Here is a 17,021-nt window from a genome sequence, read left to right on the forward strand (position 1 = left end):
GAGGGAAAAATTTGTACAAAGGCTAAAATAATATGAAAAGATTTTCACCAATTAATGGTACATTCTGTACTATATAATTGTTTTGTTTATATAAATGTATAGTCAATGCATTCTTATTTTGAAAATATAATACTAAAAAACAAGTTTTACATTCTATTTTGTAAAACACTAAATTTTAATTTAATTTGAATCTTTTATAGGTTATAAGTATACCAAGTATATAGATGGGTATTATAACAGTAATTGAGAGGTATAAAACTATTTAAAGATGTTTCAAGATTTCTGGATGATCTGCTACAATAAATATGCATGTAATAATATCATGTCACCTTTCATGGATTGGAATTAGGTAGATGGCAGTATAATCCAATAAGTCAGAGAGAACAGGCTTTAGAACTATCAAGAAAATATGAAAATCGATTTAGAATATGATATTGAATCTCCTTTTGGCCATATAGTAGATGTATGTATGGGAAAGACAAAAACATGTATATGGGTTCCAGTGAGATACTCTCCATTGGCCATTTAAAAAAAAAAAAAAAGGAGTTATTATAATATAATTCATTTAATTGTGGCCTTCTTTGGAATATTTCACTGCTGGAAGTGCCAGAAGTGAGCAGAGAAATGTAGGGAACACTAACCACTAAACATTTGATATTTAAAAAAATATAGTCCACAAGGAAGGCCTCGCTGGAAATTCAGATTGAGAATCAAGAGAAGTATTATAGAAACATCAGAAGGGATATTTGTTTTCCTTAATAAAGAGGGTGTGGCTGAAAGTATTAAAATTTAATGAGAACGAGTAACTTAAAAGTTGAAAAAATAATTTGTTGGGTGATCTGTATTTGAACAGCTAAATAATGTCAATATGAATAGTTTCAGAGAGGTAGTTGGGCAACTCTAGGTCACAGTAGTTTGAAATGTGAACAAGTGGTTGAGAAAGAAGGACATCAAATGGAGGCCAATATATTAGATGCTTAGCAATAAGTCCCAGTAAAGAGGTGGAGCAAGCTCTCAGCCCTGTATCTTTTTTGGTATGCAAATTGTTTGAATCCCATTGTGCTCCTAATTGACTGAATAATTAGCTAAATAATCTTATTTGCACACTCACAGCATTGCCATGATAATATAATCTGAAAGGATGTTGATTTATGTTTATAAAGTAGAAAAAATGATGCATATATAGGTAAAATACCTCCTCAACCTATGAATAATAACTTATGTTGGGGTAATCAATTTGACATTTATTATTGTAAATTGGTACTCAACAACAACAAAAAAATTTAAGATAGAATAGGTGCCACCATTTTTCCATGAAATGAATTTTTCACTAAAAAAAAAAAAAAATGAAAATAATTAGGCAAGATCAGTGGAATAGATACCTCACTAAATAAATCACTAATTCCACTGATCTTGTAGGATAATTTTTATTTTTTTTTAATTCTTGTGATTTAAATCCTTAATACATTATTAATAAAGTGTGTAGAAAAATTAATAGTTTTTATTTAGCATATGGTTGAATAGAGATTCTTTGTTCTTATGTTTTGCAGATATTTTCTTATTTCTTTGTAGAAATTCTTAATTTTTTGAAAATAACATGAAAAGTGTAATACTTTACAATGTTAGATAATTTCTCAAAATAGTGGAATATATATGTAATCAAATAATTTATATTATGGTTTACATTGAATTTCAACCCTAATTGTTCTAATATATATTTATATTAGAATATCATGGAAAAATAAATTTGAGATAAATTTAAATAAATTTATCTAAATACACTGATGATATTACACATTATTTTCTTTCCCAGCAGGCATTTTGTGCTTGTAGGTATGGCTCTCTTACTGAATTATGCTCATAAGGTTTTTATCTCTCCATCTAAGGAATGTAAATGTAGATTCTAATACTAATTGCTTCCTTGTAATCAAGAAACTGTTATCTAGGGATGTATTTTTCAATCCTCAGGCTGCATTGGATGGGAATACAGCTCTAATGTAATGTACTAAAAGAGTAAGCCAATGTAATCTAGCATGCAACTGTCTCCCAAAAGAATTCTGGAGCACAATCAGGATTTTCTCACATAGCCATCTTAAAATAAAGTAATATATAATATGGACCTTTACTCTTTTAATTTGGCAGAAATGCTCTTAAGTAATTATAATAATATTGAATTTTATACGTAGTCTTTTATAAATATACTAAATTAATTAATATAACTTCTGCTTAATAAAGAATATAACAGGGGTGGTTTACATGCTGAAGCTTTGCTTGCTAAAGAAAGGTCAGCACCAAACTGCAGTAATTTAATTTGATTCTACTTCTTTCTGCAATTAAAATTCAAGTTATAAATTGTAGCATTGATACATTACTTATAGCAAGATTCATTATTGATAGGTGGGTGGATGGATGGATCGATGAATAGATAGATATTTCCAAAAATATTCCCAAGCTATGACAGTTGAAGTGGATGGCCACAACTGTATTAGAAATATGAAATCAAAAGTGTAGTTGAACCTAGTAGCTGCATAAGTTAAGATAAAATATATTAGTATAATGCCAATTTTTTAATAGAATAAAATCTGGATTTCTAGCCAAAATTGAGTCAAGTCTATGCTCAGAATATAATTCTAACAAAGAATACAGTTAACTCAAATAACGCAATTTAGTCATATTGTCTGTACTTGAATTTATTAATACATTTCTACTGCTGTGCTTCTATAACAATTATGTTGGTGCAAAGGTAATTACGGTTCTGGACGCTGATTTTAAATCATTATAACTAGGCTCAAACACATATTTATTAATCAAAATAGGAATCGTTATAATCAACACAATTTTGCAAATAAGAAACAAATTTGTTTATTCCTATAGCAATAAAAATCCATGCTTCAGCATTTGACTAACTCTTTTTTTTTTTTTAATTTTATTTTATTTTTAAACTTTACATAACTGTATTAGTTTTGCCAAATATCAAAATGAATCCGCTACAGGTATACATGTGTTCCCCATCCTGAACCCTCCTCCCTCCTCCCTCCCCATTCCATCCCTCTGGGTCGTCCCAGTGCACCAGCCCCAAGCATCCAGTATCGTGCATCGAACCTGGACTGGCAACTCGTTTCATACATGATATTTTACATGTTTCAATGCCATTCTCCCAAATCTTCCCACCCTCTCCCTCTCTCACAGAGTCCATAAGACTGTTCTATACATCAGTGTCTCTTTTGCTGTCTCGTACACAGGGTTATTGTTACCATCTTTCTAAATTCCATATATATGCGTTAGTATACTGTATTGGTGTTTTTCTTTCTGGCTTACTTCACTCTGTATAATAGGTTCCAGTTTCATCCACCTCATTAGAACTGATTCAAATGTATTCTTTTTAATGGCTGAATAATACTCCATTGTGTATATGTACCACTGCTTTCTTATCCATTCATCTGCTGATGGACATCTAGGTTGCTTCCATGTCCTGGCTATTATAAACAGTGCTGCGATGAACATTGGGGTACACGTGTCTCTTTCCCTCCTGGTTTCCTCAGTGTGTATGCCCAGCAGTGGGATTGCTGGATCATAAGGCAGGTCTATTTCCAGTTTTTTAAGGAATCTCCACACTGTTCTCCATAGTGGCTGTACTAGTTTGCATTCCCACCAACAGTGTAAGAGGGTTCCCTTTTCTCCACACCCTCTCCAGCATTTATTACTTGTAGACTTTTGGATCGCAGCCATTCTGACTGGTGTGAAAGTGGTTTTGATTTGCATTTCTCTGATAATGAGTGATGTTGAGCATCTTTTCATGTGTTTGTGAGCCATCTGGATGTCTTCTTTGGAGAAATGTCTATTTAGTTCTTTGGCCCATTTTTTGATTGGGTCATTTATTTTTCTGGAGTTGAGCTGTAGGAGTTGCTTGTATATTCTCGAGATTAGTTGTTTGTCAGTTGCTTCATTTGCTATTATCTTCTCCCATTCTGAAGGCTGTCTTTTCACCTTGCTAATAGTTTCCTTTGATGTGCAGAAGCTTTTAAGGTTAATTAGGTCCCATGTGTTTATTTTTGCTTTTATTTCCAATATTCTGGGAGGTGGGTCATAGAGGATCCTGCAGTGATGTATGTCAGAGAGTGTTTTGCCTATGTTCTCCTCTAGGAGTTTTATAGTTTCTGGTCTTATGTTGAGATCTTTAATCCATTTTGAGTTTATTTTTGTGTATGGTGTTAGAAAGTGTTCTAGTTTCATTCTTTTACAAGTGGTTGACCAGATTTCCCAGCACCACTTGTTGAAGAGATTGTCTTTAATCCATTGTTTATTCTTGCCTCCTTTGTCAAAGATAAGGTGTCCATATGTGCGTGGATTTATCTCTGGGCTTTCTATTTTGTTCCATTGATCTATATTTCTGTCTTTGTGCCAGTACCATACTGTCTTGAGAACTGTGGCTTTGTAGTAGAGCCTGAAGTCAGGTAGGTTGATTCCTCCAGTTCCATTCTTCTTTCTCAAGATCACTTTGGCTATTTGAGGTTTTTTGTATTTCCATAGAAATTGTGAAATTATTTGTTCGAGCTCTGTGAAGAATGCTGTTGGTAGCTTGATAGGGATTGCATTGAATCTATAGATTGCTTTGGGTAGTATACTCATTTTCACTATATTGATTCTTCCAATCCATGAACATGGTATATTTCTCCATCTGTTAGTGTCCTCTTTGATTTCTTTCACCAGTGTTTTATAGTTTTCTATATATAGGTCTTTAGTTTCTTTAGGTAGATATATTCCTAAGTATTTTATTCTTTCCATTGCAATGGTGAATGGAATTGTTTCCTTAATTTCTCTTTCTGTTTTCTCATTATTAGTGTACAGGAATGCAAGGGATTTCTGTGTGTTGATTTTATATCTTGCAACTTTACTATAGTCATTGATTAGTTCTAGTAATTTTCTGGTGGAGTCTTTAGGGTTTTCTATGTAGAGGATCATGTCATCTGCAAACAGTGAGAGCTTTACTTCTTCTTTTCCAATTTGGATTCCTTTTATTTCTTTTTCTGCTCTGATTGCTGTGGCCAAAACTTCCAAAACTATGTTGAATAGTAATGGTGAAAGTGGGCACCCTTGTCTTGTTCCTGACTTTAGAGGAAATGCTTTCAATTTTTCACCATTGAGGATAATGTTTGCTGTGGGTTTGTCATATATAGCTTTGATTATGTTGAGGTATGTTCCTTCTATTCCTGCTTTCTGGAGAGTTTTGATCATAAATGGATGTTGAATTTTGTCAAAGGCTTTCTCTGCATCTATTGAGATAATCATATGGTTTTTATTTTTCAATTTGTTAATGTGCTGTATTACATTGATTGATTTGCGGATATTGAAGAATCCTTGCATCCCTGGGATAAAGCCCATTTGGTTATGGTGTATGATCTTTTTAATGTGTTGTTGGATTCTGATTGCTAGAATTTTGTTAAGGGTTTTTGCATCTATGTTCATCAGTGATATTGGCCTGTAGTTTTCTTTTTTTGTGGGATCTTTGTCAGGTTTTGGGATTAGGGTGATGGTGGCCTCATAAAATGAGTTTGGAAGTTTACCATCCTCTGCAATTTTCTGGAAGAGTTTGAGCAGGATAGGTATTAGCTCTTCTCTAAATTTTTGGTAGAATTCAGCTGTGAAGCCGTCTGGACCTGGGCTTTTGGTTGCTGGGAGATTTTTTATTACAGTTTCAATTTCCGTGCTTGTGATGGGTCTGTTAAGATTTTCTATTTCTTCCTGGTCGAGTTTTGGAAAGTTGTACTTTTCTAAGAATTTGTCCATTTCTTCCTCGTTGTCCATTTTATTGGCATATAATTGTTGATAGTAGTCTCTTATGATCCTTTGTATTTCTGTGTTGTATGTTGTGATCTCTCCATTTTCATTTCTAATTTTATTGATTTGATTTTTCTCCCTTTCTTTCTTGATGAGTCTGGCTAATGGTTTGTCATTTTTATTTATCCTTTCAAAGAACCAGCTTTTGGTTTTGTTGATTTTTGCTATGGTCTCTTTTGTTTCTTTTGCATTTATTTCTGCTCTAATTTTTAAGATTTCTTTCCTTCTACTAACCCTGGGGTTCTTCATTTCTTCCTTTTCTAGTTGCTTTAGGTGTAGAGTTAGGTTATTTATTTGACTTTTTTCTTGTTTCTTGAGGTGTGCCTGTATTGCTATGAACTTTCCCCTTAGGACTGCTTTTACCGCGTCCCACAGGTTTTGGGTTGTTGTGTTTTCATTTTCATTCGTTTCTATGCAAATTTTGATTTCTTTTTGATTTCTTCTGTGATTTGTTGGTTATTCAGCAGCGTGTTATTCAGCCTCCATATGTTGGAATTTTTAATAGTTTTTCTCCTGTAATTGATATCTAATCTTACTGCATTGTGGTCAGAAAAGATGCTTGGAATGATTTCTATTTTTTTGAATTTACCAAGGCTAGCTTTATGGCCCAGGATGTGATCTATCCTGGAGAAGGTTCCATGTGCACTTGAGAAGAAAGTGAAATTCATTGTTTTAGGATGAAATGTCCTATAGATATCAATTAGGTCTAACTGGTCTATTGTATCATTTAAAGTTTGTGTTTCCTTGTTAATTTTCTGTTTAGTTGATCTATCCATAGGTGTGAGTGGGGTATTCAAGTCTCCCACTATTATTGTGTTATTGTTAATTTCTCCTTTCATACTTGTTAGCATTTGTCTTACATACTGCGGTGCTCCCGTGTTGGGTGCATACATATTTATAATTGTTATATCTTCTTCTTGGATTGATCCTTTGATCATTATGTAGTGACCATCTTTGTCTCTTTTCACAGTCTTTGTTTTAAACTCTATTTTATCTGATATAAGTATTGCTACTCCTGCTTTCTTTTGGTCCCTATTTGCATGGAAAATCTTTTTCCAGCCCTTCACTTTCAGTCTGTATGTGTCCCCTGTTTTGAGGTGGGTCTCTTGTAGACAACATATTCAGGGGTCTTGTTTTTGTATCCATTCAGCCAGTCTTTGTCTTTTGGTTGGGACATTCAACCCATTTACGTTTAGGTTATTACTGATAAGTATGACCCCATTGCCATTTACTTTATTGTTTTGGGTTCGAATTTATACACCATTTTTGTATTTCCTGTCTAGAGAATATCCTTTAGTATTTGTTGGAGAGCTGGTTTGGTGGTGTAGAATTCTCTCAGCTTTTGCTTGTCTGAAAAGCTTTTGATTTCTCCTTCATACTTGAATGAGATCCTTGCTGGGTACATTAATCTGGGCTGTAGGTTATTTTCTTTCATCATTTTAAGTATGTCTTGCCATTCCCTCCTGGCTTGAAGAGTTTCTATTGAAAGCTCAGCTGATATCCTTATGGGTATTCCCTTGTGTGTTATTTGTTGTTTTTCCCTTGCTGCTTTTAATATTTGTTCTTTGTGTTTGATCTTTGTTAATTTGATTAATATGTGTCTTGGGGTGTTTCGCCTTGGGTTTATCCTGTTTGGGACTCTCTGGGTTTCTTGGACTTGGGTGATTATTTCCTTCCCCATTTTAGGGAAGTTTTCAACTATTATCTCCTCAAGTATTTTCTCATGGTCTTTCTTTTTGTCTTCTTCTTCTGGGACCCCTATGATTCGAATGTTGTAGCGTTTAATATTGTCCTGGAGGTCTATGAGATTGTCCTCATTTCTTTTAATTCGTTTTTCTTTTGGGTGCATATATATTTATGCACCTCTCTGATTCATTTATTTCTACCATTCTATCTTCTAATTCACTAATCCTATCTTCTGCCTCTGTTATTCTACTATTTGTTGCCTCCAGAGTGTTTTTAATTTCACTTATTGCATTATTCATTATATATTGACTCTTTTTTATTTCTTCTAAGTCCTTGTTAAACCTTTCTTGCATCTTCTCAATCCTTGCCTCCAGGCTATTTATCTGTGATTCCATTTTAATATCAAGATTTTGGATCAATTTCACTATCATTATTCGGAATTCTTTATCAGGTAGATTCCCTATCTCTTCCTCTTTTGTTTGGTTTGGTGGGCATTTATCCTGTTCCTTTATCTGCTGGGTATTCCTCTGTCTCTTCATCTTGTTTAAATTGCTGAGTTTGGGGTGTCCTTTCTGTATTCTGGCAGTTTGTGAGTTCTCTTTATTGTGGCATTTCCTCACTGTGTGTGGGTTTGTACAGGTGGCTTGTCAAGGTTTCCTGGTTAGGGAAGCTTGTGCCGATATTCTGGTGGATGGAGCTGTATTTCTTCTCTCTGGAGTGCAATGAAATGTCCAGTAATGAGTTATGAGATGTCTATGGTTTTGGGGTGACTTTGGGCAGCCTGTATCTTGAAGCTCAGGGCTGTGTTCCTTTGTTGCTGGAGAATTTGCTTGGTATGTCTTGCCCTGGAACTTGTTGGCCCTTGTGTGGTGCTTGGTTTCAGTGTCAGTATGGAGGCGTTTGATGAGCTCCTGTCAATTAATGTTCCTTGGAGTCAGGAGTTCCCTGGAGTCAGGGTTTGGACTTAAGCCTCCTACTTCCAGTTATCGGTCTTATTTTTACAGTAGTTTCAAAACTTCTCCTTCTATACAGCACTATTGATAAAACATCTACGTTAAAGATGAAAAGTTTCTCTTGTGAGGGTCACTCAGAGAGGTTCACAGCATTACATGGAGAAGAGAAGAGGGAGGAGGGAGTTAGAGGTGACCCAAATGAGATGAAGTGGAATCAATAGTGGAGAGAGTGGGCTAGCCAGTAGTCACTTCCTTATGTGCACTCCACAACTGGACCGCTCAGAGATGTTCACGGAGTTATACAGAGAAGAGAAGAAGGAGGCAGGAGACAGAGGTGGCCAGAAGGATAAAGGGGGGAAATGAAAAGGAGGGAGACAGATCCAGCCAGTAATCAGTTCCTTAAGTGTTCTCCACCGTCTGGAACACACAGAAATTCACAGAGTTGGGTAGAGTAGAGAGGGGTTAGGGAGGAGATACAGGTGACCTGGTGGAGAAAATGGAGAGTCCAAAGGGTCCAAAACAGTCAAGCCAGTAATCTCGTACCCTAGTGAAAAATGGGTCCTGAAGATTGGGTTCTTAAAGGTACAAAATTTGTAACAAATACATAAAAGCAAAAATTAGAAATCTAGAGTAGAGTTTGGAATTTCAAAAATGCGATGTTAATGAAAAGAAGGAGGAAAAGAAAGAGAGAAAAAATGAACAAAGAAAAACAAACAAGGTCACGAAAATTATTAAGAAACTACAGGTACAAAATTGATAACTAATACCAAAAAGCAAAAATTAAAAATCTAGAGTAGAGTTTGGAATTTCAAAAATACAACGTTAAAAAAAAAAAGAAGAATAAAAATAAAGAGAGAAAACAAACAAACCAACAAAAACAATGTCGCAAAAATTATAAAGAAAATACAGGTACAAAATTGATATCAAATACCAAAAAGCATAAATTAAAAATCTTGAGTAGAGTTTGGAATTGCAGATATATGATGTTATGTAAAAGAAGAAGAGAAAGAAACAGAGGGAAAAAAAAGAAAAAAAAATCACAGAAATTATAAAAAAAAAAAAAAAAACTATAGGTACAAAATTGATAACTAATACCAAAAGGCTAAAATTAAAAATCTAGAGTAGAGTTTGGAATTTCAAAAATACAATGTTAAAAAAAAAAGAAGAAGAAGAAAAATAAAGAGAGAAAACAAACAAACCAACAAAAACAATGTCGCAAAAATTATAAAGAAAATACAGGTACAAAATTGATATCAGATACCAAAAAGCATAAATTAAAAATCTTGAGTAGAGTTTGGAATTGCAGATATATGATGTTATATAAAAGAAGAAGAGAAAGAAACAGAGGGAAAAAAAAGTCACAGAAATTATGAAAAAAACTATAGGTACAAAATTGATAACATATACCAAAAGGCTAAAATTAAAAATCTAGAGTAGAGTTTGGAATTTCAAAAATACAATGTTAAAGAAAAGAAGAAAAAAAAAGAAAAGAAAAAATAAAACACGGTCAAAATATTATAAAATATATATATGAAGTTTGCTGAAGAAAAAAAAAAAATAGGGTCTTTTTTTTTTTTTTGCAAAGTAATAGTTATAAGAGTGAAAATTAAAGGACAATAGAGGACTTAAAATTAAAAAAAAGAAAGAAAGAAAGAAAGATTGATCGTAAAAATAGTAAAAATATATCTAGGTCTTTTCTCTGGTTTTGTTGTGAGTATTGTGGGTTCAGTTCATTTTTGGCTAGTTCCTTAGTCCAACTTATATTTCTCAAGATCTATAGGCCCCTTCCTATGTAATCCTTAGTAACCACAGGGTTTTAATCTATGGCCTGTAGCTTCCAAGGCGTTTCCCTCTGTTATAACTTCTTCTGTTTGCTGGTCTCTTCAGTGTCTGGTTACCGCCCTGACACAAAGGGGACGGTTGAGGACACTATTTTTTTTTTTTTTTTTAATTTAGGCTCACTTGTTCAGCCGCGCTGTGGGGAGGGAGGGAGGGAGGCTGCAAACAGATAACACTGGCGTGCGCTCGCAGTGCCTCAGCCACACTGGGTCTGCCCCCGCTCATGGCGCGTGTAGCCTCCCTGCCCACATTGCTCGGGCTCTAGGTTGTTCCGCAGGGAACAATCAGAGGCCTGCCCTGGGCTGAGCTCCCAGGTCCAAGCCGCTCAGGTTCAGGCACTCGGATAGTCCTCAGAGGCGCAGACTCGGTTGGGCCTGCGTTTTGTGTTCTTCCCAGATCCGAGCAGCTCAGGTGATGAGGTGTTTGGCGAGCGCCAATGTTGTGACTTATCGCCTCCCCGCCACTCGGTTATCTGGGTGTAAAACCGACGCACCTTCTCAGGCAGGTGTTGACCGTCCAGACCCCCAAGAAGTTTTAGTTAGCAAAGAAGCCTGCTTACAGTTTTATAGATAGTGTCTCTCTGGGGCTGTGATTGCCCCCTTCTGGCTCTGGCTGCCTGTCACCGGAGGGGGAAGGTCTGCAGCCGGCTATCTCTGTTCAGTCCTTTGTTCTGTGCGCGGGCCTGGCGGTGTCTTAGGTTAGGGCTGGCTTTTCCCGTGGTAGATATCCCACAGTCTGGTTTGCTAGCCCAAATTACTTTGCTCAGATAGCGCTCAGGACATTCGGCCCGATTCTTACTCTAAGGGACACAGCCCGTCCAGCCCCCGCTTGCTAATGCCGTGTGCAGGCATCTGAGCTGCTTCTCCGCTGGGGGAGTTACCGTAGGGCTCGAAATCTGCGATTTTTAATTGTTTTTTTGTTTTTTTTTTTTCCTCCCTTTTATGTTGCCCTTTGTGCTTCCAAAGCTCGGCACAGATTCGGCAGTGAGAAAGTTTCCTGGTGTTTGGAAACTTCTCTCTTTTTAAGACTCCCTTCCCGGGATGGAACTCCGTCCCTCCCTCTTTTGTCTCTTTTTTTGTCTTTTATATTTTTTCCTACCTCCTTTCGAAGAGTTGGGCTGCTTTTCTGGGTGCCTGATGTCCTCTGCCGGCATTCAGAAGTTGTTTTGTGGAATTTACTCAACGTTTAAATGCTCTTTTGATGAATTTGTGGGGGAGAAAGTGTTCTCCCCGTCCTACTCCTCCACCATCTTGGCTCCTCCCCCTGACTAACTCTTAAAAAGCATTTTCTGCATCTGGCTGGTTGTGGAATCATTTTCTTACCAAGAAGTTGTCAAGATTCTTGAAGAAATGGTACTCAGTTGGTGAGAAGTCAGATAAATATGGCAGATGAGGCAAAACTTTGTAGCCCAATTCATTCAACCTTTGCAGCATTGGTTTTGTGATGTATGGCCAGGTCTTGTTACAGAGAAGAATCAGGCCCTTTCTGTTGACCAATGCCAGCTGCAGGTGTTGCAGTTTTCAGCACATTTCATCAATTTGCTGCACATACTCTCAGATGTAATGGTTTTAATGCATTCAGAAAATTGTAGTGGATCAGACAGGCAGCAGACCACCAAAAGGTGACCATGATTTTTTTTTTTTTTTTTTTTTTTTTGTGCAAGTGTGGCTTTGGAAAGTGCTTTGGAGCTTCTTGGTCCAACCACTGAGCTGGTTGTCATATAAAATCCATTTTTCATTGCACATCACAATCCAATTGAGAAATGGTTTGTTGTTATTGTGAAGAATAAGAGAAGATCATTCTTCAAAAGGATGACTTTTTTGGTTTGCAGTCTGCTCACAATACACCCACTTACTGAGCTTTTTCACCTTTGCAATTTGCTTCAAATACCAGACGATCATAGAAAGGTCAATGCTGAATTCTTGGGCAACTTCTCCTGTAGTTGTAAGAGAATCAACTTTGATGATCCTCTTTGTTGGTCGTTGTCAACTTCCAATGGCCAGCCACTGCACTCCTCATCTTCAAGGTTCTAGTCTCCTTTGCAAAACTTCTTGAACCACCACTGCACTTTATGTTCATTAGCAGTTCCTGGGGCAGATGTGTTGTTGATGTTACAAGTTGTCTCCATTGCTTTTTGACCCATTTTGAACTAGAATAAGAAAATCACTTGAAACTGCTTATTTCATTTCTATAGTCTAAAATACATATAAAATGAACAGTAAGTAATAATTTATTAGTAAAAAACATAAAGCAAGAAATACACATTAAAATGATGTATAACATAATCAACATTTATTTAAGAATGCATTCCAATATAAAAATGGCAAAATTCAAAAAAGCAAAAATGAAATTACTTTTGCACCAACCTAATATAATGACTTCAGTCAATAATAGCATGCCACATTTACAGTTTTATTAAAGCTAAGCAATTAGGATCAAAGTGTATTATTACATTCTAGTCACCTTTAATATGGTTGTTGTCATAAAAATATAAAGCTGTTGTTTGATACTGATTTTTCTAAGGTTGTGTTTAATCATTTTTAGATGTGTTTTTCATCTGTTTGTAAGAATAATATAAAACTATAGATACATAGGTTAATTTACATAAGCTTTCCCTTTGTTAATATATTCAACAAGTTTTCAATTCTTCTATGGCAACTGTTTAGTCTTAATTGAATAAATGGACATTTAGCAAATTGTTTTAAAATGCATCATATTTATAGATAAAATGCTCATTTTAATAATGTGGGGATCAGAGAAACAAAAAAGTAGAATGACAGATACAATTAAAATTATTAATAATTACTTCCAGAAAAATAATTTCAAAATGCTACAACATAATCTTTAGGACTGCAAAAGAAGTGTGCCAATATTTCAGTTCAGTTCAGTTCAGTTGCCCAGTCGTGTCCGACTCTTCGTGACCCCATGGACTACAACACACCAAGCCTCCCTGTCCATCATCAACTCCCAGAGTTTATCCAAACTCATGTCCACTGAGTTGGTGATGCCATCCAACCATCTCATTCTCTATCATTCCCTTCTCCTCCTGCCCTCAATCTTTCCCAGCATCATGGTAAAGATGATGGGAAACTCATTGGTCTTTTCCAATGAGTTAGTTCTTCCCATCAGGTGGCCAAAGTATTGGAGTTTGAGCTTCAGCATCAGTCCTTCTAATGAATATTCAGGACTGATTTCCTTTGGGATGAACTGATTGGATTTCCTTGCAGTTCAAGGGACTCTCAAGAGTCTTCTCCAACACCGCAGTTCAAAAATGTCAGTTTTTGGGCACTCAGCTTTCTTTACATTCCAACTGTCATATCCATACATGACTACTGGAAAAACCATAGCCTTGACTAGATGGATCTTTGTTGGCAAAGTAATGTCTCTGCTTTTTAATATTTTCTGTAGGTTGGTCACAACTTTCCTTTCAAGGAGTAAGCGTCTTTTAATTTCATGGCTGCAGTCACAATCTGCAGTGATTTTGGAGCCCCCCAAAATAAAGTCAGCCGCTGTTTCCCCATCTATTTGCCATGAAGTGATGGGACCGGATGCTATGCTCTTCATTTTCTGAATGTTGAGCTTTAAGCCAACTTTTTCACTCTCCTCTTTCACTTTTATCAGGAGGCTCTTTAGTTCTTCTTCACTTTCTGCCATAATTCAGGGAAGCATAAATTTTAAACATGAAACAATTTATAGTTAAAAACATTATTTTAATTTGGCCCCTGTCTCAAGATTAAATTCTACTCAGATTCAGAAGTAGAGTGTAACTTAATAGAAGACAGACTGTTAAAAAATGTTGTACTAGGTGAAAGATTGTACTACCTTTTCAAAACAACTAGTCTCCATGCTGCCAAAAGTGATATATCAAAGATTGGATCATATAATATGTTACAAAAATTAATTTTGTGGCTAGCTATCAACTGTTAAGCCAAGACATACATATATGTAGACTAATAAATCACCTGTTAAAACTTATTTTATATATATCTTCTCCATATTTTATTGTTGTTATTGCTTTATTCATTTCACATAAAATGCATTCTTTTCAATACATTTTCCCTAACATCACTTATATTATTTCTTAGAATCAACAGTTTCAGTAATTTAATTATGACAATAGTGAAGTGAAGTCGCTCAGTCGTTTCCAACTCTTTGCAACGCCATGGACTGTAGCCTCCCAGGCTTGTCCATCCATGGGATTTTCCAGGCAAGAATACTGGAGTGGGTTGCCATTTCCTTCTCCAGGGGATCTTCCCAACCCAGGGATTGAACCCAGGTCTCCCGCAATGCAAGCAGACACTTTACCCTCTGAGCCACCAGGGAAGCCCCTGACAATAATTTATGTTAAAACCCTTCAAGATAGTGTGACACTATATATGTAAATATTACTTACAATTATGCCCTGGTGCAGTTACTTTCTTTTCAAGAATTCATATTTGAACATCAGAGGATTCCATCTAGCATTTAATAAAGGACAGAGGTTAAGCACTAGTACTATAAGCACTTCAGCTTCCTTTAGTTTCTATCAATGAGATGACGGTTAATCAGTTTTATGAATGTCTATAATGTGTGAGTATTGATGAATTAAAAGTAATGACCTATTGATTATTATAATTATTTTTAGAATAGGTACACATTGAAATTGGATATTCATAGCTTGTGCATTGACCAGAATGTTTCAGAGTGTCTGAATTTTCATGAATATGAAATAAGAATCTAGCCAAGACTGTACCACATACCTTTATTGAAAGTGAAAGTGGCTCAGTTGTGTCTGACTCTTTGTGAGCCCAGGGACTGTACAGTCCTTGAAATTCTCTAGGCCAGAATACTGGAGTGGGTAGCCTCTCCCTTCTCCAGCAGATCTTCCTAACCCAGGAATCAGACTCAGGTCTCCCACTTTGCAAGTGGATTCCTTACCAGTTGAGCCACAAGGGAAGCCCAAGAGTACTGGAGTGGGTAGCCTACCCCTTCTCCAGCAGATCTTCCTGACCCAGGCATCAAACTGGGGTCACCTGCATTGCAGGTGGATTCTTTACCAACTGAGCTATTAGGAAATCCCATTTATTATCAGGGAAGACCTTTATTAATGGTATCCAAATCTTACTTCCTAGATGAACTTGACAGCCATCTGTCCTTTAATTTGAAAGATTTCTTGTGAGTCGGTGTTATCTATGACTAATAGTCTTCTCCCTCTTACCTATCTTTACATTTTCCTTGAGTGCATCTTTTATGCAGAGAGTGATTGGAGCTCCTAAATAAAAGAACAAAAAACTAAAACTTAATTGTACTCGCAGAAAATGTTATACAATGTGCTTTGTACCTTCTTTTGGAAAAGAGTATTTACTTAAATAAACGCTGTCATAAGTTGGCAGTGAATTTGACTGAATAGTGTTCTGTTGGATAGAAAATAAAATTTGTAAGTGATGAACTTACATATCTAGCTGAGAATATTTCCAAGGAAATTGTTAAGGTGGAGCCCTTGAGTCCGTTCAGTAACCCACTCACATCCGACTCTTTGTGACCCAACTGACTGCAGCACGCCTGGCTTCCCTGTATATTACCAACTCCTGGAGCTTGCTCAGACTCATATCCATTGAGTCAGTGATGCCATCCAACCATCTCATCCTCTGTCATGCCCTTGTCCTCCTGCCTTTAATCTTTCCCAGCATCAAGGATTAGGTGATGGATATGGTGGAGTAGAAGGACGTGCACTCATCTTCTCCTGCAAGAACTCCAAAATTAAAACTTGCTGCTGAACAACCATTGACAAGAGAATGTTGTATCCCACCAAAAAAGATTCCTCATGTCCAAGGGAAAAGGAGAACCCCAGAAAGATGGTAGGAGGGACTAAATTACATTTGAAATCAAACCCCATACCGACCAGAGATGCTCAGATGGCTCAAACAAAACCTTGTGTGCACCACAGAGACTGCACCAAACATGCCCTTGAATGTTTGAGTGTCTCCTGCGGAGTTACAGGTCATCAGTGGCCTGCCACAGGGGAAAGGGCTCTATGTGCAGCAGACCTAGTATGGCATAAGCCCTCTTAGAGGAGGTCGTTTCAAGCCTTACGACCAAACAGAATGTGCCTGCTAGATTTTAAACTTGCTTAGGGCCCATGACCCCATTGTTTCTTCTGATTTCTCTCTTTTGGGATTGCAATGCCTATCCTATGCCTGTCTCACCTTTGCATTTTCAAAGCAAACAACTTGTCTGATTTCATAGGTTTACAGCTGAAATGGAATTTGGCCACAAGATGATTCATGATTTATGTCTCATTCATTCCTGATTTAGGTGCTATTTAGATGAGATTTCAGACTTAGAGCTGATTTAGAATGGGTTAAATCTTTGGGAAATGTTGGGATGAGGTGAATGCAGTTTGCACATTAAAAGGCCATAAGTATTAGGGGGCAAGAAAACATAGTGCTATGGGTTGAATAGTGTCTTGTCCCCAAATTTATATAACAGGCCCTCCTTATGTAACTTATACACAGAGTACATCATGAGAAACACTTGGCAGGATGAACCACAAGCTGGAGTCAAGATTGCTGGGAGAAATATCAATATCCTCAGATATGCAGATGACATCACCCTTATGGCAGAAAGTGAAGAAGAGCTAAAGAGCCTCTTGATGAAAGTGAAAGAGGAGAGTGAAAAAGTTGGCTTAAAGCTCAACATTCAGAAAATGAAGAGCACGGTATCCGG

Source organism: Bubalus bubalis, chromosome 1 (genome assembly GCF_019923935.1).
Source record: "Bubalus bubalis isolate 160015118507 breed Murrah chromosome 1, NDDB_SH_1, whole genome shotgun sequence".
NCBI classification, from domain to species: Eukaryota; Metazoa; Chordata; class Mammalia; order Artiodactyla; family Bovidae; genus Bubalus; species Bubalus bubalis.